This window comes from Schistocerca piceifrons, chromosome 9 (genome assembly GCF_021461385.2).
Source record: "Schistocerca piceifrons isolate TAMUIC-IGC-003096 chromosome 9, iqSchPice1.1, whole genome shotgun sequence".
In the NCBI taxonomy this organism is placed as follows: domain Eukaryota; kingdom Metazoa; phylum Arthropoda; class Insecta; order Orthoptera; family Acrididae; genus Schistocerca; species Schistocerca piceifrons.
In genome coordinates this window covers 125,406,536-125,431,582 of record NC_060146.1, presented here as the reverse complement: position 1 = coordinate 125,431,582, position 25,047 = coordinate 125,406,536, and the positions used below count along the sequence as shown (strand labels likewise).

The following is a 25,047-nucleotide window of genomic DNA, read 5'->3' as shown; positions in this document are numbered from 1 at the left end:
CGATCCGACGACAGCCCGACCGACTGTTAGTCAACGGACCTAGCGACAGGATGACTAATTCAAAAGACACAATGTGGTCAGTTGGGGCTGGCTGTTAGATTAAAGACCCAACCATCGTGTACGGGATCGGTGAGCCACGGGCCTCGTAGCAATGGGAACAGCCAGCCCCTCACACTCCGACCGCGCGTGGACGCCTCCAGGCCCCGGCCAGACACGCGCCACGGAGACTTCCTCGCTGCTCCACGGCAACCGACCAGCTGCCCGGGCCCGGAAACGGTGGAAGGACCATATATACGTCGGCGGATAAGACGACCAACCACTGGTCGTCCCGCTCCAGTCTGCCTCCGTCGGACAGGTCATGTGTATCGCCAGCGGTCGGCGAGCACTGGTTGTCCGCGCCTCACCGGGGCTCCATCCCCGACTTCTCTGCTGCTGCGTCCCGACTGCACTGCTGGTCCGTCTCTAACAACTGCCAGACACACGACGACCCGGAAATACTGTCGGTCGCTCCAAAGATGGTACGACAGTGTACTTATCGATACGCGCTGGTGCTGCCGATCACCGGGAAGTAAGGCAGAAGTTAGTGACGCCAGTAAATGGAATAAGGAAACGAGGCGGCAGTATAGTAATAGAAGATGACAAACAATAAATTGCATAAACACAAGCTGTGCACGGCTAAGCTATCACACCTTATTAACTAAATTTGTGGCTGTTTTGAAGATTTCTTGGTAGGGGGAACGCTTCATACCTTAGATGGAGAGTCAAGAACACAAACAAAAATAAACTTCTGGTACGCCAACAAAAAAGAGAAATGTGATGGGACCCACGGAGTTCACGTTCTGTATTAATAACTCGGCGGATAATGTCAATAGTAACCTAAAACATTCTGCAGACGATAAGGTTGTCTACAGGGTGAGTCAGGGTGAAAGGTACATGCTTCGAGGGGTGATAGTATTACTGATTCTGAACTAAAAGCTTCGTATGGACATATGCCCTCTACCAAATGATTTCCGAGATAGAACACATTTTATGGAAATTGTTGTTTACTTTCCGTGTTATTCAAATATTGTCACCATTTGCAACGTACCACATTAGTGTAGAGAAAGTTGACTAGAAGAATTTGATACAGTGCACTTGTGGTATGTCAAGTCGGGAAATTGCCTCAAATGACCTTCGAAATCTACCTAAGTTACAGCGCATTTGTGTAGAACCAACTTTTCAATATTCTCGCGCTCTCTTCACGCAAACTGTTTATCCTAGAAAAAACTGAATAGAACCTTATTGTGCGAAATTGAATGTAGTTCAATTTCGAACAGTTGCATGATTTCGCTGAAGGGTGCAGTTTTCGAGTTATTCAAGAAAAACGTGCACAAGGGATATTAAATCTGTTCTAGCTCGGAAACCATTCCAAAAAGGGCATACGCCTATATAAAGTCTCTTTGTTCAGAATCGCTAGTATTATCATCCCTCATAGCATGTCTCTTTCCTCCTGGGACAATCTGTATAATGTTGTACTGTCTAAAACGACAGGCCGCGTACATATTTAGTTACAACATGGTGATGTTTCAAAGACGGAAAAATTTTACCAAAGACGTTTAATATTCAGAAATTTAAAATTGTGGTATTTACAAACACCATAACGGAGGTTTGTCCTATGACTACTATACCATTAAGTCACAATCGAAAATTTTGTAGGGATATGGACTGAAACTCTCATATAGACTTGGACGTTGGTATGGCAGACGGTACAATTCGGTTCACTGAAAAGATATTGGGAAAACAGTATCAGTCTACAAAGGATATTGTTCACAAAGTAGGCGTACAAGGCATCATGAAATACCGTTCAAAAGTGTGGGGCCTGTTCGAAATAGGCCTAACAGGGGTTATTGCACATATACAGAGAAGGGCAGCGCGACTCGTCGTAGGTTTGTTTCTCCCAGGAGAGAGACATGGAAATGCTGTGAAGCAAGACATGGACACCTTTGAAGGTGGTCGCCAATCATTTTGTCAAAGCCAAATTAATAAGTTTCAAGAACCAGTATTAAGAGAGTTATCTGGTAAGCACATTTCAGTTCCCCGCCAAAAAGTCTCGTAACGACCGTGGAGAGAATGTGATAATTACAGAACATACTTTAGCAGTTAATGGAAAGATAAGAAACCGTAATAAGTGGTGCAGTACTAAGTAGCATCTACCACGCACTTCTCGATAGTCCGTCAAGTATGGATCTAGTAATAGGTGTAGAAATCTGGATGCAGTTATTTCCCATTCAACAGCCTCTCCTCAAAATCAAAATCCCAGCAGTGGAGTAAGAATCACCACAATATTCTGTTCATTTTGACAGCCGCACTACAGAATTACACGCGAAGCTCACAGGTAGACACTCACGTACCATCGTCAATAAACAACAAAAACGTTTTCTTTCGAGTTCTCTATACTTCAAATTAGGACTCATCAGTTTCGAGCACAAAAGAGAGGGAAAATGAAAGTCGCGGTTGGATAGCACGTCGACTTCATTTTTCCTCAGGAGAGGCCACCATCAAGGATCGTAACAGGGAGTATCACAGAGGCCTGCCGAACTCTGAAATGAAATAGCTCGTGGCCTGTGAACGGAACAAGGGCTGCAACAAGTGGTATCCTTCCTGGGAATGTCGTAAAATTGATTGCTCAAGTTTCTCAATTAGTTCCAAACGTCGCCGACAGCTGTCGTGGAGCACTGCCGTCGCCAAACTGATACAGACAGGGCCAAACTGCTACGCAACGATTTTGTCCAACCTCAATTTATTATTATATGGGCACTCGTAAGTAACTGCTTTGGAACGTCTTAGGTAATCACATTTCTGTTCTCGAAATATATTGAGGCACAATAAATTAATGACGCAGGTCGCTTCTCGAACGAGCTGGTACCCCTAGAACAATTGAAAAAAAGGAAACGGTAATTTATTCACGCAACCTAATAGGTTGCGAAGCACCGACGTATTAGTTGTTTCGTTACGTGGTAGACATACATGAGGAGAAAAGCAGCTGCTAGATAGGGTGGTAGACTGTGGTACCAGCCGTACATTCAGATCGCTGTCAACTTGCGTGCGTGTGGTTTCACTCCGTGATGCGTAAGTTTGTGGAACATTTCAATAATCAGTCTTATATCTGTGTGGTAAGGCGCGAAAAAGCTTGTGACAAATTTAGTGTTTGTGATTTCGAAAGATCTGAACATAATTAGAGCAATCCGAGAAATTCGTTATAATTAATAAGGGAAGTGCCCTATTATCAGGTACCATTCTTAAGTTTAAAATTATCAGCAAATTATCAGTCTCTAAACTATGAAACATCTGCTGTACTACTAATAGGGAATATTTAAGTACTACCTTTACAAAAAATCTTCCGATATTTTCTTATTCTCTAATTGCTGAACAGAGAATTAAAGCATAGAATTTTTACCTCCTGAAGATATGGTTCCCAATTCCGTGTTTTCAGGCTTCCTACCTCCACTGTAAAAAAAATTATGAGTTAGTTTCATAGCGTTTATTCGCACCAAACGTTTGTTTCGAAAGTAGAGTACCGAATAACTGTCGGGTGCTGTGCAGACGTTTCAACCATAACGCTGTTTGATACACAACTTACGTTTCAAAAATGTTCTAATGTGTGTGAAATCTTATGGGACTTAACTGTTAAGGTCATCAGTCCCTAAGCTTACACAGTACTTAACCTAAATTATCTTAAGGACAAATACACACACCCATGCCCGAGGGAGGACTCGAACCTCCGCCGGGAGCAGCCGCACACAACTCACGTTTAAAAAACTCACGTTTAGAAACATTCCAGCTATCATCGTCTACACCTGCACAAAGCTCGTAACATCAGCGAAAGCAACCGAGGGCTTAATTCGAGTCTCTATAGAGATGTCAGCTGAACGCATTTGGTCACAGTAAATGCACTTCTCGTCCTCTTCATATTCAGGTAATGAGTTTTCCAACATGGTTTCATCAACGCTTGAATCTGAGTCTTCCTTATCACGATCCTGGTCCGTAATCTGTGGTTCTGTCCTATGAAGAGCTTCCTTTTGATAGCCCCAGGTGTTGAAGGTCTATCATGTGCATCAAATGGAGTTGTTCTAGGTTTTTCTGAAGGCACTGTCTTCCCTGTAGTCTTGGTACTAGCTTCCTTTTTGCCTTTGTGAGGGCCTGCTGCAAAGCCGTTTTGAAAAGCAGGTAACTACAACACCACTGCTTTACCCACTCTTGGTGTTGTATTTGATGGTGGAAGAACAGGGCAGCTTACTAACTGCTATTTCTCCCATTAAATGCAGTTGACAGTGGCTCTTCTGTGCCTTCTGAGACCTTATCTGCATCTACTGAAGATTGCTGAAGAGGAAAATCCATAGACAAAGCAGTAAGGGGTCGCAAGGATACGCCCCATATTGTTTGAAACCATATGCACCGACTTCCATCGTTGCTACTCTGCGGTATACCCAACCCACTAATGGCCCGATGTGTTTGTATCTCAATCACTGGAATACAGATCATCTGTCTGTACAAACTGGCGCCAAATTTCTGGAACCCGAAAGAGTGCAATATATTAATGCCTGCTATTTTGGACCATGCTTTACTCCTGTTTCGGCACAACCTAACGCTTAAGTGAACGATGGACATGTACTTTATATATTAGATAAGAAAGAGCATGCTTCAGACTTGTGTCTTACATGAAATACTTTGAAAGTAGGTTTACTTGGGTTGGGGAAGGACTTCCAACTGAACTCTGCAAAAAATGTTTGTTTTGACCACAATGCAAAAGTAACTGTAGAGAACCGAACACGTACAGCAACGATCCCAAACTCACAATGGCTTATCACAATGACCTTTGCTACTGGTGTGAGAAAATAAAACGTCTACAGCAGTCCTTATGATTTTATTTTGTTTACAGCTACTAGTTTCAGCGCTTCAATGCGCCCTCTTCAGACTGTAGTTGATACTGAATGGTTTGCACGACCCCTATATATACCGCACCAGTGGCCATCGTAATTGGTTACGCAGACTCTCTTAAAACTCCACCAAAGTTGGCAGTTGATGGTTGGAGTGCTGACACCAAAGTTTTCATATAGTCTGCGTAACCAGTTATGTTGATCACTGGTACGGTATACATAGGGATCGTGTTAACCCCTTCAGCATCAACTACAGCCTGAAGATGTCTCACTGAAGCGCCGAAATTGGTAGCTACAAAATAAATAAAAGAATAAGGACAGCTGTATTTCTCTCACAACAATAAACGACCGTCATCCTGAAGACCTCCTGTCAAAAGGACAGACTTACAAAGCTTCGCTACTGGTCGTCGAAGCAAGCTACGGAGTGCAGCAGCAAACAAGGGAGATATTCAGATCTCGCCCCCGGAGTTAGGCAACTATCCGAAATATGGGCACTTTGCGCTGGTCATAAAGTATGAATGATCAGCCAGAAAAAAAATTGCTCAAGCAATCTCGTGTTGTTTGCGGGAAGTGTTTGCAATCCTATAATACACTATATGCCCTTAGCTACAGTACCGTAGAACGACGCTAAATGAGCCAAAACAGAAATACATAGCTCATAGAGGAATTTTCGTGCGGTAATTGGTTTTCCGCGTTTGAAGGGGACCAATGCTGTAAATGGGAGAATTTTATGGCAACAATGTACCATCGTAGGATAAGTGCTTACTTGGAGCAGACACTTTCAAGTGTGTTGAAATGGTTAAAATGGCTCTGAGCACTATGGGACTCAACTGCTGAGGTCATTAGACCCCTAGAACTTAGAACTAGTTAAACCTAACTAATCTAAGGACATCACAAACATCCATGCCCGAGGCAGGATTCGAACATGCTACCGTAGCGGTCTTGCGGTTCCAGACTGCAGCGCCTTTAACCGCACGGCCACTTCGGCCGACTCAAGTGTGTTCAGGCACCTGTGAACGACGAAGAATGATGCGAAGAACGGGGTATCGCTACAGCAGTGAGCTCTAAGGCCGGCATGTAACGTGCGCATTGGGCACACAATACTCATTAAAGCCTGTACTATGGTAAGTGAGCGGGGTTCACCTTACGAGACAGGATTTTCGTATAGATATTGACCGCGTGTACCTGAATGGTGGCAAATCAGACTAACACCCACTCTGTAATAACAATGATCCGTCAAGTAAGTTCAAAATGCAATTACACGTCAGTATGGAACATAAGTAACGCTGAAGGTGCTACCAATTTGATAATAATACGGTCGCCAGCCTAATTAGGCATTAACTGAGTTTCTTCCCTGTACAAGTTGGTGTATATTCATGCAAAACAACACGTAGTAACACTGCATAATATAGTAAAATTTTAGAACCAGAAAATCTATTGAACTGATGAATTGAACCATGAATACATAACACTACACTATAATGTATACTATAAAACTTCGTACTATTGATCTGATCAAAATCGGGGATAGGTTACCCTGGAAATAGTACTTTCGAGCCACACACAAAATGTCAATTTTGATAAGATAAAACACTGATAAATTTTGGCTTTTATATTGACTTTAACTTTTGCTGGTCAATCCAATTTAGAACACTTCAGAATTCAAATGAATAAGAGGGGGAGGGAGGGGACCCTGAAACTGTTATGATCACTATATTAAAAAAATTGATTTCTGAAATTATCATACGTTCAAGATTTCCAGTATATGAGTTACTACTCTTTTTATCTTATTTACTTCTCATTTAAATACCTTTATATCTGTCTCTAAATAATTAAACTTCATTACTATATCAATATTAAAGCTTTCTTTCAACTTCTTTAGACTTTCGTTATTCTTTTACTGGTTCATTAACAAAACAGTTCTTTAAACACCATTCTAACATAGTTAAGTCTGCAAGTAATTATTATTAACACAAAATTTAATTTTTCATTTCGGGACACTCGGATTGCACAACATTTGAAAAGGACCCTGTTTAGGTTAGTTGTGAGGATAATAAAAAGATGAGAAAGTTCTGGTAAAATTTAGGTTATTATTGAATAGTTCACTCTCTGGTCCATACAAATACAGTACTAAAAGTTTCAACTTGCTTGTATCGATGCGTCGATTGGCGGGCGGCGGGATGGCGAGGCACAGAGCACACATACAACCACAGCTATGGCTCTTGACGTATCGGCACTTTAATTCCTCTTAGCGTCGCAATACTTTTCCATTTAGGGCCTATGGAATTTTTCCATGCTGTGTGGGCGTTGGAACAGCATACCCGAGTCTTAGTGAAACTACGTCTTCCAGGAGAGCCTCCTCGCTCCAGAAGGTGTTGCTCAGACCAATGCCAAACTCCAACTACTTCTGCTGAGCCCGTTGTGCCGTGCAGTGCGCGCGTGCATTTTCCCGCGCTCACCTGCCATCTACCTTTTACCGCTCCCTTACAGACAAGGTATTCACCAGAGGTTTTGCATTCTACATATCCTAACACATTGCCTACGTATGGACCAGACGCACAGTCCTTTTTTAAACATCTTACAACAGTTTCAACGTTTCTTACATTTCAATTCTGTTACAATACTGCTTGACATTTGACATAAACATTAACATTCACATTGAAACTAGTTTACAGTTTTCCTAACACAATGACATGAAACAAAAAAGAAATGAAATCAGAACATCAATTACACTAGTTTATCGAAAAATCAGAAGAAAAAATTACTTATATGTACAATAGTACAGCGTCGTTGTTGTTACGGGCATGCCACAATCGAAGCGACAGAGGAAAAGAGTGGAAGTATGTCATGGATCTGTTCTCAACACCTCACACATTCTGACAAAGAAAAAGGTCGCCACCCACTGGGTCCCACGAACGTCCACATCCGTTTAAACAGTCCACGGAACCGAGTCATCAGCGGGAGCGTTGCGAATGAGTCAAATGAAACTGTATGGTTCCAGAGTATTTTCGTCTCAAACGTCTGTGAGAGATAGTCACTAACTATTGACACCTAGAATAACTCCGAAAGTATGATAGTAGCTGAAACGTTTGTAGGACACATGTTGCGTGGGACAACGGGGGCCATAATATTGCGTCGGTTTTTTGTTGCTAGGTGGGCTCGCGTTAGAGATATGAAGGTCAACTATGTTTTTTTTTAATGCGATGCTGCAGTTTGGTACTTATTTTCTGATAGCGGTTATCGAGGCGAATCCAATGATGTGTAACAATAAGGTCTTTGAAGGTCAACGAAGGCCAAAAAGGTGGCATGAACGTCCATTTACAGAAGGTGTTCGAAGTGATGACCACTGGTATCAATGCAGTGCTGCACTCTTCTAATAATGGATTCACTGGTATTCCTTATCACTTCGGCACTTATCGAAGCACATGCTCTGACAATTATCTCCCGTATACCGTGCACATAGTAAATATTCGCGGAATACGGCGTATCCATCTAACATGCCACTGACATTTAAACACGATTCGGCGGTTTCGCAATACAACACTAATAAGAACGGTAAGACTAGTATCGTCGAATCAAGCGAATGCGAGTGATGTATTCCTTCTAAGAAGATGTCGATATGCTTCTAATTTACGTAGAATACCAATGAGATTCAGTGAGAGCTAGAGACTTACATGTTGTAAGATATCCTCAACGTACTCACCCTACACGTCGTACATTTATATATGTGTATGATTAATTGAGAACAACTGGATCTTTAACGCATCATAAACATGTCCGGTAAAGGAAAGTTGCTAACGAGGAAACGGAAATTGGTACTCTTGCCACTGTGGTTCGAGTTCCTTGTGTTAGTTTGAGTCAAATCGCAAAGGAATCTGGCACGAGCCAGAGTAGTGTTGTTCGTCAAAGTATGAAAGCTTTCACGACCGCATGACATATCTTCTGGTAAACCTTCCGGGATGTAAGGTCGTGGTCCATGAAACTCTTCAGCTCCTAACGTTTCGTCCAGAGCTGCGCTGGACATCTTCAGAGGGGTGTTTCTCCTCCGGCAAGACTCACCGGAGGAGAAACACCCCTCTGAAGATGTCCAGCGCAGCTCTGGACGAAATGTTAGGAGCTGAAGAGTTTCATGGACCACGACCTTATATCCCGGAAGGTTTACCAGAAGATAGTGTTGTTCGTGTTCTGCATCGCCATAAATATCATCCTTACCATAACAGTCTCCACCAAGAATTAACTGGTACGGATTGTATTTATTTATTTTTCTTTGTTCACTTATTGCCAAATTACAGATCTGTTGTAAAACAGGTCGTACAACTTATAATTTTCGTTTTTCGTCTTTTACAGTTTTATTTTGTTTTGTTTTACCTACAACATTTACAAAGAATAATAATTTTCAAAATAACAATAATTTAAGGTTGAAATTTAAACAAAATGTTGTTGTTTTTTAAGAAGAATATAAAAAGGTGATAGGATAGAGGAGATATTTGTTAGCACCATCACCGAATATGACTGACGGTGAATACCTCGGAATGGTTTCTTCGAGCCGTTGACCGCCAGTCACTCACACACACAACCACACACACACACACACAAATGGTTATTAGTAGAGAGTATTGCTTATCCTACTTATTATTAATCCTATGTATTAACTTACGGTGCCCGTAACTGTACAGCATTTGGTGATTTCTTGGCTAGATCGCCAGCACCTTATGCTTATTTATTGTCACATCTCGGCTTCCTCCTCTTGTTCCTCCTCATTGTCACTGTTTTCGCTGTCACTATGGATATTGCTGTCCACCCTCTGGATATTGTTGTTACGCTGCACATAGGCATGTCTGTTATATCGTGTCCGCAAGTACTCTTCATGTGTTGTTTTTAAAATACTGTTTGTCAATACGTTTAATTGCGCCCATTGTTCTTCGTCTCTGTGTATATATCAATCTCTGTTTCTGTGAAATCTAAGTGTAGTGTTGTCTATTGTTCGTGTATTGCCCGCAGATGTTGTGGGGAACCATCTTCCCCGCATGTGCATGTAGGTGTCTGCCTCAGACTCACGCGGTTTAAGTGCGTGGGATAAGGTCCGTGCCCGGTTAAGAAATGTACCATACCGCAGACAGTATGTGTCGCATTGAATTCTGCCGCTGGGCTCAACTTCAGATTAAGAGGGTTGACAAACGTTGTAATAAGATTTTATTTCCTGACAAGGCTACATTCACGAACCATGGAAATGTTAATTTGCATAACATGCATTACTGGTCAGCGGCAAGTTGCACCCCAAAAAACGTGGTCGGTGAATGTATGGTGTGGGATTCTGGAGGACAGAGTTATAGGCCCCCATTTCGTCGAATCTTAATGGTAGGAAGTACACGACATCCCTGTAAGAAACATTAAGTCTCTTATTGGTAGGTATAACTTTAGGAACAAGGAACAAGATTGGTGTCCGACATATTTTCTGCTGATGGATAGAAATGTGTTGCAGATACAATTCCCAAATCGTTGGATTGGACGCGCAGGAGATGTGTCGTGGCCGGCTCGTTCGCCAGACTTGACGCCTCTGGATTTTTTCTTATGGGGATTCGTAAAAGACAATGTTTATAAAGACGTTCCAACTACACGTGAAGATATGCGAGAGAGAATTATCAGAGCATGTACTTCGATAAGTGCCGATGTGGTAAGGAATACCACTCAATCCATAATAAGAAGATTTCAGCGCTGCATTGATACCAATGGTCATCACTTCAAACAACTTCTGTAAATGGACGTTCATGCCACCTTTGTGACCTTCGTTGACCTTCAAAGACCTTTCTGTTACACGTCTTTGGATTTGTCTCGAGAGCCGCTATCAGAAAACTATAGCATCCTATTTTAAATAACAAAATTGTCCTTCATATCCCTGAAGCGACCCCACCTAACAACAAAAAACCAACATATTATGACCCCCGTTGTGCCATGCAACTTTTGTCCCACAAATCTTTCAGCTCCTATCATACTTTCGGAGTTATTCTAGGTGGAAATAGTTAGTGACTCACCCTGTACATGCAGTCTGAAGCGACGAACGAAAATTCGTCCAAGGCCGGGACTTGACCCCCGGTCCTCTGCACATTTGGCACATGTGCTAAACCTGGCACAGTGGCTTTGCACAACTGCATATACTATCCTAGCACGCCCCCCTCTTCAATACAAATTCTCAAAGGAGGCACAAACCTGGCGCACAATTTCCTGAGCAACAAGTGCTCAGTGACAATTTCATCCAACAGTGAGCTGCACAGGACTGCAAGTGACTGTTGAGTTTCGTGAATGTGATGCGTCGACGCTCCATACTGAAAAATTAAAACAATTACAGCCCTCGGTCGCGAAAATTAAGTCATTTTGACCTAGGTTGCGGCCACTTCTAAGACTGCCTTCATCAGAAATAAAACATTCAAAACTGGTATGTCACGTATAAAATAAGTATGAAGTGATAACGCTTTAGTCACAAAATACTAAAATAGAAAACATAGAAGGCAGGCCTCCAAGGGCTGCACCACATGCCGAGCTGCGGAAGCATCAGACTGAGGTTCAGGTAATTTATTTAAATCTAATGTTTTATTTCTATTCATTTGTCACATTATTTTAATCACCGTATGAACTTTTCCATTTGTTTAATTTTTCTTTACATCATTCTTCTCCCAGTCGGAACTTTTGTGCCTATCAGTTCCATTATATTTATCTATTATAATACTCAGTTATTTGCAAATTTCAAATCTGTCAATTAAAGAACAAAACACGAAATAATCTATGTATACTTGTTCAATGGTAACTGGCCAGGTTAGCGGAGAGCACTAATGCGCTGCTTCCTGGAATTGGGTAGGCGCACTGGCCCCAGATCGAATCCTCCCAGCTGATTAACGGGGGCTGGTGTGCCGGCCAGTCTGGATGGGGCTTTTAGGCGGTTTTCCACATCCCATTATGTGAATATCAGGCTGGTCCCCACGTCCCGCCGGCCGGTGCGGCCAAGTGGTTCTATGCACTTCAGTGTGGAACCACGCGACCGCTACGATCGCAGATTCGAATCTTGCCTCGGGCATGGATGTGTGTGATGTCCTTAGGTTACTTAGGTTTAAGTAGTTCTTAGTGCTAGGGGACTGATGACCTCAAATGTTAAGTCGCATAGTGCTCAGAGCCATTTGAACTCCACGTCCCGCCTCAGTTACACACTTCGCAGACATTTGCAACATGTTTGCACTCTTTCATGGTTTACACTAGATGCAGACAGCCAGGGTACACTAATTCCGTCCTGAGGGTATAGGATGGCGGCCACCCTTTAAAATTAACCATGCAAAATCCGCTCTTAACCATGCCGACCCTGTGCAAAATGCGGGACAAAGGCCAACGAAGAAGACTGGTTCAATGGTGTGAAAAACGTACTACTGTGACCGGAAGTGCAGTTTTTTTAGTACGGTTATCATCATGTAAACATTTAAAACACAACCAGAATATCTAATGCACTATCGACAAAATACGGCACATGAATATTTAAATGAGAGACGGGTTTATAAGTTAAACAAAATTCAAGCAAATGAGAAATAGACGTAAAGAACGCAATAATGCGGATGAAAATGCAGGGTGATAAATGAATGGTATCAAAAGTAGTACATAACGAAAAGCACACGAACAAAGATTTAAAGAGGAGAAAGAATGATTCGACGAAAAATGAGAGCAAATGAAGAAGCTGAAAGATATTGATTTGAATAATGGGAATAAAAAATACAATTAACTCAATTAATTGAATAAAAATTATGATCTAAGTCATTTAGATAAAGATTTAAAAATAAGAAACCTACTGCCCATGACGAGACTCGAACCCACAACCTCCTACATGTGAAGCTATTGTCCTATCCAACATACCGCGCAACCAGATTATTTAATGCAACGTTTTAAACTCTACTGAGCGTCACACAAAATTCCGAACTTTTTTTTTCATCGATTACTCGCAAACGAGAACCCACCAGAGTGAAAAGTTGCAGTTTGTGACACCGGGAATCTCAACCCACACTACCATATAGTTTCAAAAAGTCTATCGCCCCTCTCCTTGTCAGTTTTAAACCCCCCAGAAACCTTCAAATGAGCGCATGCTCCACTACAGTGTGAAAATTCATTCTGGACCCCAACCTTACGGTAACTTGCCACCCGAAAATGTAGATGCACCTCAAGTTCTAATAGTCTCCGCAGGCGAGAACAGTGTCAGGAAGTCGTTTCTACCTACCAGGCGCCACCAGTGCTCTGCCGTACGATGATTTGCATTACAGTAGTCCGTTTATAACTTGCATTGTAATCGAGAGACGGAGTACAAAGACGGAGAACGGGACCAGACACGGGTGCTGCCTGCTATCTGATCCTCCCCTGTGAGACTTGGAAAGGTTATCCTTTCGGCTGGGCTCCCGCACCATTCATTGCCCTTGGGACTGCCTGACAGCTCCATTTAATCGCGCGCCCCCAGCATCCAGGGCTGAGGGCTGAGGGATGGAGACAGGCCCACTGTGTCGCCCTTGTGAAGGGCTGCCTGTCGGCTCCGAGGGCGGAACCCTTTGTGTCTTCCTCCTCCATTCAGCGGCATCGACGCGGCGTGTTGCTTTTAGCCGACAACCGGCGTTCCTACCCAACCCCTACTGATTTCTGACGTCCTGCTTTACAATCCTCTCCAGATCTTCACCTACATCTCCTTGCTTCTCCATACTCTCCATTTCGCAACATGTAGCACTGCGAAGAGTACCAGAAGCCATTATTCACTTAGTAACATCTCCCTCTAAAGCGTAAACACGAGCGAAACGTTTTGATTAAGAAAAGTGCTGGTTTTTTTATTTTGTTCTTCAGTCCGAAGACCTATTTCATGCAGTAGCCACTGCTAGCCTATGCCGAACCAACCTCTTCATCTAGGCCTACATAAGTGCTAAAATTTACATCCGCTCGAACCATCTTGCTGTACACAAACCTTGATCTCGCTCTGCAGTTTTTAACCCCATACTTCCATTACCAAACTGACAATTTCTTGATGCCTCATGATGTGTTATATCAATTGATACACTCCTACTATCAAGTTTTGCCTGATCTTTCTTTCTTCCCCATTTCGATTAAATACATTCTCATTAGCTATCCACACTCTCCATCTAATCTCAAGCATTCTCCTATACCATCATATTACCAAAATTATCCTATTGTATAGTATTCTGATCTGTTTATCGTCATGTTTCGTTTCGCTACAAGACTACGCTCCAGACGAACACCTTCCGTCAAAACTCCCTAACACCTATCTTTGTAGTCCACGTTAAATAACTCCTATTTTAGACATCCTTTTCTAGCAATTACCAGTATGCATTTTATGCCTTATTTCTGACACCATCATTTATATAACTGCCCAAACAACAAAACGTATCTACTGCTTTTAGTATTTCATTTCGTAATCAAATTTCATCATTACTTCGTATTTTAATTCGGCCATATTCCGTTACCCTTATATTACCATCCTCAATTTTTACTATATAATCTGTTTTCGCGACGCTACGCACTCGGCTGAATTGCTCTTGCAAGTCCTTTGCCGTCTCTGACAAAATTACAATCCCATCGACAAACTTCCAAGCTTTTATCTCTTCTCCCTGAACTGTAATTCAGTTTCGAATTTTCTCTTTAGTTTCCCTTACAGCTTGCCCAATTTACCTTTTGCATAACGTCTGGTTTATGCTACAACTCTGGTTTATCCCAATCAACTACTGACTCCCGTACCAAGTCCTTCGATACTTGTACCTTCAGTTTTGTGTTACTAGAAGTAGTGTACAATCTTTTGCCCTTTATCTCTTTCCCCTTTCATTTTTAGAATGTCTAACGCGTATTCCTTTGACTATTGTCTAAAGCTTTCTCTAAATTTACAAATGTTGTAATCGCTGGTTTGCACTTCTTCACCCTATCTTCAAAGTTCAGTGTTTCCCTCTTGTTGCAATATTTCACCTAAAACCAAACTGATTTTCCCCGAGATCTGCTTCCATTAGTTTTTCCATATTTCTACAAATTATTCGTGACACAATTTGGCAACTATGCCCGTCTAAAATGATGGTTCAGTTATATTCACACCTGTTTTCACAGCCTTAATTGGATTAGCGATTATTATTTTGTTCTTGAAGTCTTGGCTCGTTCTCCCCAGTATCTCAGTCAATCTGAAAGAATGTCGTCTGCTCCAGATGCTTTGTTTCAATTTAGCTCTTTCAGCACGTCAAATTAATCTTGCATTATCACATATCGTCATCTATTTCATTTGGTATAGTATTGTCTTCAACTTTCATTCCTTTGTATAACCTTCATGCATGTCAATTCAGCTTTTCACCCTTCCCTTCCTTGCTTTGATGGCTATTCGTTGATCATCTGTGCTCTTCATATACAGGTGCCTGATTATCATTTGTCCAAATGTTTCTTCAGATTTCCTATAGGAGACAATTGTCTATCCCATGGTCATATATGTCCCTGCTGCTTTGTATTAATCCTGTAGCCAGTCCTGATTTGCCATTTTCCCCTCATGTCAGCCTCATTTTTTAGACATTTCCTGTCCATTTCGCATTTTGCAATTTCTTCACAGAACCCTAAATTTGGAGCCGGCTGGAGTGGCCGAGCGGTTCTAGGCGCTACAGTCTGGAACCGCGCGACCGCTACGGTCGCAGGTTGGAATCCTGCCTCGGGTTAGATGTGTGTGATGTCCTTAGGTTAGTTAGGTTTAAGTAGTTCTAAGTTCTAGGGGACTGATGACGTCAGCAGTTAAGTCCCATAGTGCTCAGAGCCATTTGAAACATTTTGAACCTAAATTTGGATGGCGAGACACGGATTAAAACCACAGTCTCCTTGATTGAGAACCCACTGCAGTATTCAATACGCCGCCTCTCTCTGTAGTGAAGCAGCTGTAAGTACGGCGGGCACAGAGATATGTATAGTGGTCACAACAGTTAGGTAGTTCGATCTTGAAATCAATGAGGATCATTTCCAACTGTGGTATCTACCACGATGCCCCACGCCGATAAACAACAAACTTATCCCCGGCATTCCTGAGTCAACTGATATGGTACTTAAGACTGTCAATTTATTAAAAACGCTGTAAAGCGTTTTGACTGCTGGTATGTTTCTGGGCAATTGCATCGGAGGCTGTGGTAAAAATTGCACAATATTGGTCGGTGGGAGCTGCCTGCCATATTCGTGTCACATCTGAAGACGACGAGCAACTGACACGTTTCAGTGAACCCGCTATAATACATAATGGGGCTAGCGTATAATACTGTGGATTCACATAGAAGGAACTGCAGTATTCGTTCTTCTTTAAAGTGCTCTCAAATCTGTACCAAGATTACTTCTACTTAATCTCGAATCCAAATCGTAACAGAGTACTTCGTGAACTTTCAACAGGAGCAGTCGTCTGCGTCCACACTACTGATCACTTGCTTCAGAATTCAAAATCAATATCTTTGCATTATGTAGCATTGAATAAATGAATGCGCCACTTAAAATCCCTAATTATATCTCAATGTCAGCAGTGTTCAAGAATACCAGGTGTAGAAGCATGGAACCGGAATAATTACACGTCTGTTGTTTGAAACCGATAATATTTTATTAAAATAATCTCCAGTGCTGTTTATACATTTCTCCCACCTCTCCGGCAGGCTATGAATGCCATGCCAAATAAATAGTTCTTCTTTTGAAGCGAACCAGTGAGCGAGCCATTTTCGTGCATTTTTATACGAACTGAAGCGTTGTTCAGCAAGAGCGTGTCCCAGTGATGCAAACAGATGGCAAGTCTGGGGAATAAGCCGCACGCCCTAGTATTTTCCAATTGAACGACTTGATCGTTTCCCTGGCCCGTTTTGCTGCGTGTGATGGGGCGTTATCATGGAGCAATATGAATTTGTGTTGCCTTCTCCCATATTCCGGTCGTTTTTCACGTAATGTTCGATTTAAATCGATCATTTGCTGTTGGCATCGGTCAGTGTTCACGGTTTCACCGGGTTTCAGCAGCTCATAATAGATGACACGCATCTGATACCACCAAACACAGAGCATTGTCTTCTGTCCAAAGCGACTTGGGCTTGCAAAGAACGTCGATGGTTTGCCTGGATTCACCCATGATTACGACGCTTAGCATTCTGAAAATATATCCATATTTCATCACCTGTCACTATTCTAGGGAGAAACGACTTTTTTTATCTGGCGAGCACCATTTTGCAAGTGGTCTTTCGATTTACTTGTTGTCTTTCATTCAGTTCATGCGGAACTTATTTTCCTACTTTCGGCACCTTCTCCGTAGCTTTCAACCGAAGAGAAACGTCTTTCTGCGTCACATCCAATTGACCCGCGAGTTGCTGTTGAGTTTGAGTATCATCTTCATCCAATAAAGACTGCAATTCGATGTCTTCGAACTTATGCGGTGGTTTCCCGCGCTCGTCGTTTCTCTCGTGAAGACCACCATTTTTCAATTTTTTGAACCATTCGAAACCCTGTGTTTCCTCAAGAACACGTTCGTCAAAGCTCCGACAAGAAATCGATGCGATTCTACAGTATTTTTCTTCAAATGATAACAGAAAACCAATGCTGTCCGCAAATCGTGCTTCGTAGGCACAAAAATCGACAAGTTTACGTGTTTGAAACCGATACCAATGTGTGGACCTTGGGTTACTGTGTGTTGACATTAGTCGTCAGCCGTTACAGGAAGCAGATGGCGCTGCAGACGCGGTCTCACGGGCTCTACGCTGACGCTAGTACCATCTGTAGGGAAATACCGCTTTCATACTTTTGCACCTGCTAAATCCACAATTCTATCTTGCTGCTGTATAGCTTGTACGTGACAAAGTCTAACATATGACTATTTTTTATCGTTTTATATAAGTTCAAACTTCGGCTGACGCGATTATTTGTTCTCTGATGCCTGCATCATTCTCGCCTGGCCACCGGTTATCCGCTGTTAGGTGCCGTAATACTGACATAGCTGAATACATATCCTGCTTTCTGCAGCGTATTTTTCACAATGAATAAACACAGAACTTCCCCCATTTTGAGCATGGCTGCACTCTCAGCGGTCTCTTTATCAATCATCATCTTCAGGCGAGCGGACCGTGGAGTTGGCTTGAACTGTTATCAGTGTCGAGATAATCGATCTCTTTGCTGCTTTATATACCTGTGGAAGCTATGGCCTATTGTGAGGTGTACTACAAGGTACGATACGCATACCCGGTCCCTGTCGGTTAGGATTTTTTACCACAGCTCTTACGCCTTGTTACAATGTTGCGAGTAATACACCATTTGCTGCAGACAAGTTCGACAGTTGATTCTGATGTACCAAAAAATTAGGCTATTTCACTGTGTAGCCACGAACACGGCTAAACCCCATAGCTCCTTTCTGTTATCCACCACATCTCGACGTTCGACCCATGTTACTGCGCTGATTCAGTTCTACTAATTGCCCCCGCCCCCCACACACACACAGATACACAAAAGTCAGCACAAGACGTTGTTAACCCAGTACTCTGAACCGATCACTGTGCAGAATTAAATTTGACCACTGAGTTTATCGAACGCTTTGGTAACGATGTGACATGTCTCACTCTCCTCTACAGTTTACTAACTACACCTGTTTACCAGCTTCAGGCTATGCAGCTAGCACAGTTTGCGACAGCTCCGTCACAGTACTCAGATGGCTTACAGAGTACTTCAAAGAACAGGCGTGCACGAAGTACCACAAACGATCTGTCGGCATAGATCATCATTCATCTCCACCATCATATATTCCGCCCCCGCTAGCTGAGTCGTCGCCGGCACGGTAGCTCAGCGTGTTCGGTCAGAGGGTTAGCTGCCCTCTGTAATAAACGAAAACTGAGTTAATCGATTAACAACGAACTTAAACGGATGTCTTACGACGTCCGCCACGAGCTGATACAACAAACAAAAGCAAAAAAAACATGAGATTAAAAAAATGTGGTCAGCGTGACAGAATGTCAATCCTAAGGGCCCGGGTTCGATTCCCAGTTGAGTCGGAGATTTTCTCCGCTTGGGGACTGGGTGTTGGTTTGTCCTAATCATCATCGACGACCAAGTCGCCGAAGTGGCGTCAAATCGAAAGACATGCACCAGGCGAACCGTCTACCTGACAGGAGTCCCTAGTCAACCGTAATTTACATTTTTTTTTTGTTGCCATATCATTTTCCTACTTCTGCATCTACTCTTCTTAAGCCACCTTATAACGTGGAGTGGAATGTACACCGGTCCCACTTGCATCGCATCCTTCCATTTCCGTTCGTGAACATTAGGCGGGAATAGCGACTATTCGTCAGACAGTTATTAACGCTGAATTACTGTAGTTAATACCACCACGGTGATTCCGCGAGGTACGTGTGGGAGGAATCAATGCGTTTCCGCAAATACACTGAAGGACCTAAGATATTGGCACACCTGCCAAATATCGTGTAGGGCTCCAGCGAGCACGCAGAAGTGCCGCTACACGACGTGGCATGGACTCCACTGATGTCTGATGTACTGCCGGAGGGAACTGACGCCATCAATACTGCAGGGCTGCCCATAAAACTGTAAGAGTACGGGGAAGTGGAGATCTTTTCTGAACAGCACGTTGCAAGGCATCCCAGATATGCTCAACAATGTTCATGGCTGGGGAGTTTGGTGGCCAGGGCTCGTGATAATCTCAGAAGAAGTTTTCTGGAGCCACTCTGTAGCAGTTCTGCACGTGTCGTATTGTCCTGCTGGAATTGCCACAGTCTGTCGAGATGCACAGTGGACATGAACGGATGCAAGCGATCAGACGGGATGCTTACGTACGTGTCACGTATCACAGTCGTACTAGACCTATCAGGAGTCCCAAACCTCTCCAACTGCGCGTGCACCCCACCATTACAGAACCTCCACCAGCTTCAACAGTCCCCTGCTGACATGCAAGGTCCATGGATTTATGAAGTTGTGTCCATTTTCGTACTCGTCCATCTGCTCAATACAATTTGAAACGAGACTCGTCCGACCAGGCAACATGTTTCCAGTCGTCAACAGTCCAGTGTCGGTGTTGAATGGGCTCAGCCAAGGCGTGAAGCTTTCTGTCGTGTAGTCATCAAGGCCATACGAAAGCCTTCAGCTCCGAAAGCCCATCTAGATGACGTTTTGTTGAATAGTTCGCACGCTGACACTTGATGATGTCCCGCCATTGATATCTTTTTCCGGCCGCAGCGATGTTAGAGATTCGATATTTTTCTGTATTCCTGATATTCACGGCTCACTCGTGAAATGGTGGTACGGGAATGTCCTTACTTCGTTGCTACCTCGGAAATGCTGTATCCCAACGCTCTTGCGCCGGCTACAACACCTCGTTCAAACTCGCTTAAATCTTGATAACCTGCCATTGTAGCAGCAGTAACTGATCTAACAACTGCACGAGACTCTTGTCTTATATAGACGTTGCCGACCGCAGCGCCGTATTATGTATTTGAATGCACAAGCCTATACCAGATTCTTCGGCGCTTCAATGTAGATCTGTCGGATGGACACCTCAAGGCGTGTATCTACGATGGGGCTACTCAAGGGCAGTGGACTTACCGCTGTCCCTGGTTTTCATTCTCTCCCTCCACCTCTGACATCACGCCACGAACACAACACAAGACTGTATAACGAGTCACAGTTACACACACGATACAGATAACATTAGGCATTTCATATTAGGTGAGAGAAAGGTGACGATAAACCATCTCAACTACTGTCTCGCTATGACGGCCATGAGGACTTACACGACGCTCGCTTCCTGAGTATGGGACTGTCATTTGATTCTCTTTCATTGGGCCGTCAGACTTCTCAATGGTTTGATGTGCCCCGTTACGAATTCGTCTCAAGTGCCAACTTCTTCATCTCAAATATGAGCTTGCACCCTACGTCCTCCATTATTTGTTGGATATATTACACTCTCTGACTTATTCCTGGAGTTTTTACCCTCCACACTTCCCTCTTTTACTATGGAAGTTAGTTTTTCATATATTGACAAGTGACAAATCCCTCTGTTCTTTCTTCTTTTCAATTTATTTGACATTTTTTTGTCCCCGCGGATTCTTTTGAGAACCTCCTCATTTCATAGCAGTCCATCCAGTTTTCAGCATCCTTCTATAACGCCACATTTCCAACGCTTTGACTCTCTTGTCTACCGGTGTTTCCATAGTCCATGATTCACTTCTATGGCATCTTCTTCTCCAAACTTAGATTCTTAGAAATTTATTCCTCAAAATAATGCGAGTGCATGATATTACCAGACACCCTTTGGCAAGCAGGACCTCTCTGTCTGTGCTATCCTGCTTCTAATGTCTTTCTTGGTAAGTCCTTCTTGTGTTGTTTTGTTTCCAAAGTAGCAGAATTCCTTTACTTTTTCTACTTTGTGGTCGCTAATTGCGTTCTTAACATTATCGCTAATCTGTTTTGTACTATTCCTCATTAATATCATCATTATTCCATTTACTCCCAATTCATGATGTGTGCTCACTAGGCTGTTCTTGCACTTCAGTAGTTCTTTCTAACACTCTGTGCATTGTAAGTCGTCATTGAATCTTATCAGCGATACCGTTTGATCCTAAATTTTGATCCCATTCTTGAACCATTATTTAATTTCCGTCTATACTTTTTTTGATTTATAGATAAAAACAACAGAGGCGAAAGACTACATCGCTGTCATATACTCTGGTCTTCAATTACTTATTTTTCCTCTTGGTTCCTGCATATATTGTATATTTTCCGTAATTTCCTATACCTAACACTTATGTCCAGAGAACACCGTACATTTCGCAGTAGTTTACATTTGAACGTTTTTCCAATGTCGACATATCCTCTGAATGTGTCTTTATTTCCATTGCCTTCAATCAACGCAGCAAGTGGCTGCTTGACTGACGCTTGTATGTAGCGTCCAGTACTATGCTTTCGGGGCCACTTAGGGTCGGATCTTAATCATTGAGTTTGGCCAGAAATGCGGTTGCCAATGTAGCTGGCCAACCATACGAGGGGGAGTTCAATAAGTAATTCAACGCATTCTTCTTTCTTGATCGATTACTGTTGAAAAAATACAGATTTTGCTGTGGGACACAGTGCAATATTCACGCTTTATCCCCTCCAGTTTCGTTCTGATAGTTGGCGGGGCTACTCATTACCTTCAAATTAGTCCCAGTAATTGAGGTGGATTCCAAACAGAGAGCTGTCATCGGGTTTCTTTTTTCGAGAAATTAGAGCAACGCAGATATCCGTAGGCACTTGCAGAATGACTATGGAGATCTGGCAGTGAGCATAGTGCACAGTGAGTCGTGTGAAGCGTCTGTTTCCATCGCAAAAAGGTCGTGCAACTTGTTCGATCTCCTGCCTGCCCACACACAGCTGTGACTCCTGCTATGTTGGAACGTGCGGACACACTAATTCGAGGTGACCAACGGATCACATACAAACTCCTCGCTGATCAATTGGACGCCTCTGTTGGTTGTCCTGACACATTCGTCCACCATTTGGGGACTCCATGGTGAGTACTCGCTGGGTTCCTCGCCTCCTATCAGAAAACGTAAAGAGCGGTCAAGGACCACTCGTGTCAAAGCGCGTACGCGTTACGAGAATGAGAGCGACGATTTTTTGTCGTACATCGTCACAGCTGACGAAACATGTGTTCGAATAGGAAACGAAACGACAATCGAACGACTGGACCCCCAAAATCTCTTCCCCAAAGAAAAAATTCAATGCCAAAAATCAGCCGGTAAAATCAGGGCGACGGTCTTCTGGGACTCTGAGAGGGTTATTATCGTTTATGTACTTCCTCACGGTGCAACGATCAACTCCGAATTGTATTGTGCTACCCTCAAGAAACTGAACAAACGACTTCAGTGTGTTCTTCGGCAAAATGGAAATGAGCTTCTCCTTCTCCATGGCAATGCAAGTTCTCACAGAAGTCTGTGCACTCGAGAGGAGCTCACAAAACTTCATTGGACACCCTACAGCCCAGACCTCGCAACTCCCGACTTCCATTTGTTTGGCCCAATTAAGGATGCACTCCGCGGAAAGCAGTACGTGGATAAGATTATTAATGCTCCGACATCGACCAGTAGAGAGTTGTGATGCTTCAAAACCTGTATGCTTTACGTAAATTCGGAGTGCTCCTAAATACTTGAATGACCTCACTGCAAATCATTCTACAGATAGTTATATAGAGAAAGCAATTGCTAGTTCATGCACTGTTCACGGCAATAAAGTAGCTTATCTTCTGGTAAACCTTCCGGGATGTAAGGTAGTGGTCCATGAAACTCTTCAGCTCCTAACGTTTCGTCCAGAGCTGCGCTGGACATCTTCAGAGGGGTGTTTCTCCTCCGGTGAGTCTTGCCGACTGACGGGTCGGACGTCTGAGAGCGACTTATGTATCGTAGAAAGTGGGCGTGACCAGAGTTACACGTGATATGCAGAGATAATCTTTGTCAGAGATATAACTTAACTATCGATCGTAATATCGTCACGGATAAAACTGTCTAGCAATTCTGTAGTGCTACTGTCCAAATATCACTAAGTTTCATGGTCTCTTCTTTCCGATTAAAATTATCCCTATGTTTATATATTTCAATTGCTTCTCTACAAAAAATTTTTGTTTCGGAAATTTTATCTACGACGACGAACTATTACCCACGGCTTTGTAGAGAAGCAATTGAAACATATAAACATAAGGATAATTATAATCGGAAAGAAGAGACCATGAAACTTAGCGATATTTGGACAGTAGCACTACAGAATTGCTAGACAATTTTATCCGTGACGAGGTTACGATCGATAGTTAAGTTTTATCTCTGACAAAGATTATCTGTGCATATCACGTGTAACTCTGGTCACGCCCACTTTCTACGATATATAAGTCGCTCTCAGACTTCCGACCCGTCATGCGGCAAGACTCACCGGAGGAGAATACACCCCTCTGAAGATGTCCAGCGCAGCTCTGGACGAAACGTTAGGAGCTGAAGAGTTTCATGGACCACGACCTTACATCCCGGAAGGTTTACCAGAAGATATGTCATCCGGTCGTGAAAGCTTTCATACTATGAATAAAGTAGCTCACTCACTTTTCTCCAGCAGGCGAAGACAGGCACCACGTAGATTCCTGAAACAAAAAGAGATTCCCTTTATACTGTGAACAGTAGCAGGTTCCAGTTAAAACAGAAGGTTCTGACGTCCATCACAGTCATGTTTGTAGCTTTACGTTCATACGGAATAGGTATGCATAAAATATGACTGACCTAATAATACAGTTGTTACAGAGGAGTGATGGGTTACGTGAGGCAGGCTACTTCGCAGTAGGTACAGAATTCTCACAATACGGCAAACTCTGCACAGGTTCAATACACTGTAGTTCTGTGTAGAAATGCAAATACAGTGCAAAACTAGAACAAGAGCATAATCTAACCCGCACTCTATTTAACGAGTAAAACAATTGTAACATACCGATGTAATTACGTGTAAGAATCTATAACCGTCGTTTTTTAGTCTTGAGTGTACCTATTTTTGAGGTAGTATGTTCTATTAGACGTCGTTAATTAGTTTAGACAACTTTCTAAGTTCTCCCCTCTGTTAACGAAAATATTTTAATTTGCATAAAGTGAAAATTATAAAATATGATGTAAAAGTAGAGGGAAGAGAGCATCTTGTGTAGAGTAATATCGTATATATGTCAAGTAGGAAAGAAAATTTTAATGTTATTCATAACTAACAAAGTACAAGTAGCTGTAGATGGCGAGTACAATCCTAACTCCTAAGAAAATGTATAAGTTCCTTCGTCGAGTGTGTCTGATATCGCTGACATGACATCAGGAGAAATTTTTCACCAGGCCCTCACATTTGGCGAGAGACACTATCTTTTAGGCATTTTTATGTGATCACCGTGACTCAGAATTGAAAAGTGAGACGTGACGCGATCGAGGGATGTACTAGAGACACTGCCCAAGACATCTGGATTTTCCAGTGTGGGTTCCATTCCCCGTTTCATCGGACTTTATTATCCGGAAAGCCCTCATAAGGAGTAGAGAGAGAAATAGGAGAAAGATCAAGAGGAGGAGGTATTATCAACTAGAGAGACTAC

At 42.8% G+C, this 25,047-nt stretch overlaps 1 protein-coding gene across 1 annotated transcript in view; it reads right to left on the bottom strand.

Annotated features, from left to right (window-relative positions):
• Nucleotides 1-25,047, bottom strand: part of LOC124716750 (connectin-like) — a 417,126-nt gene that overhangs the window by 281,318 nt on the left and 110,761 nt on the right. The window contains exon 2 of the mRNA XM_047243292.1: nt 24,035-24,072. The gene's annotated coding sequence lies outside the window, so the exon portion shown is untranslated. The remainder of the gene's footprint in view (nt 1-24,034; nt 24,073-25,047) is intronic.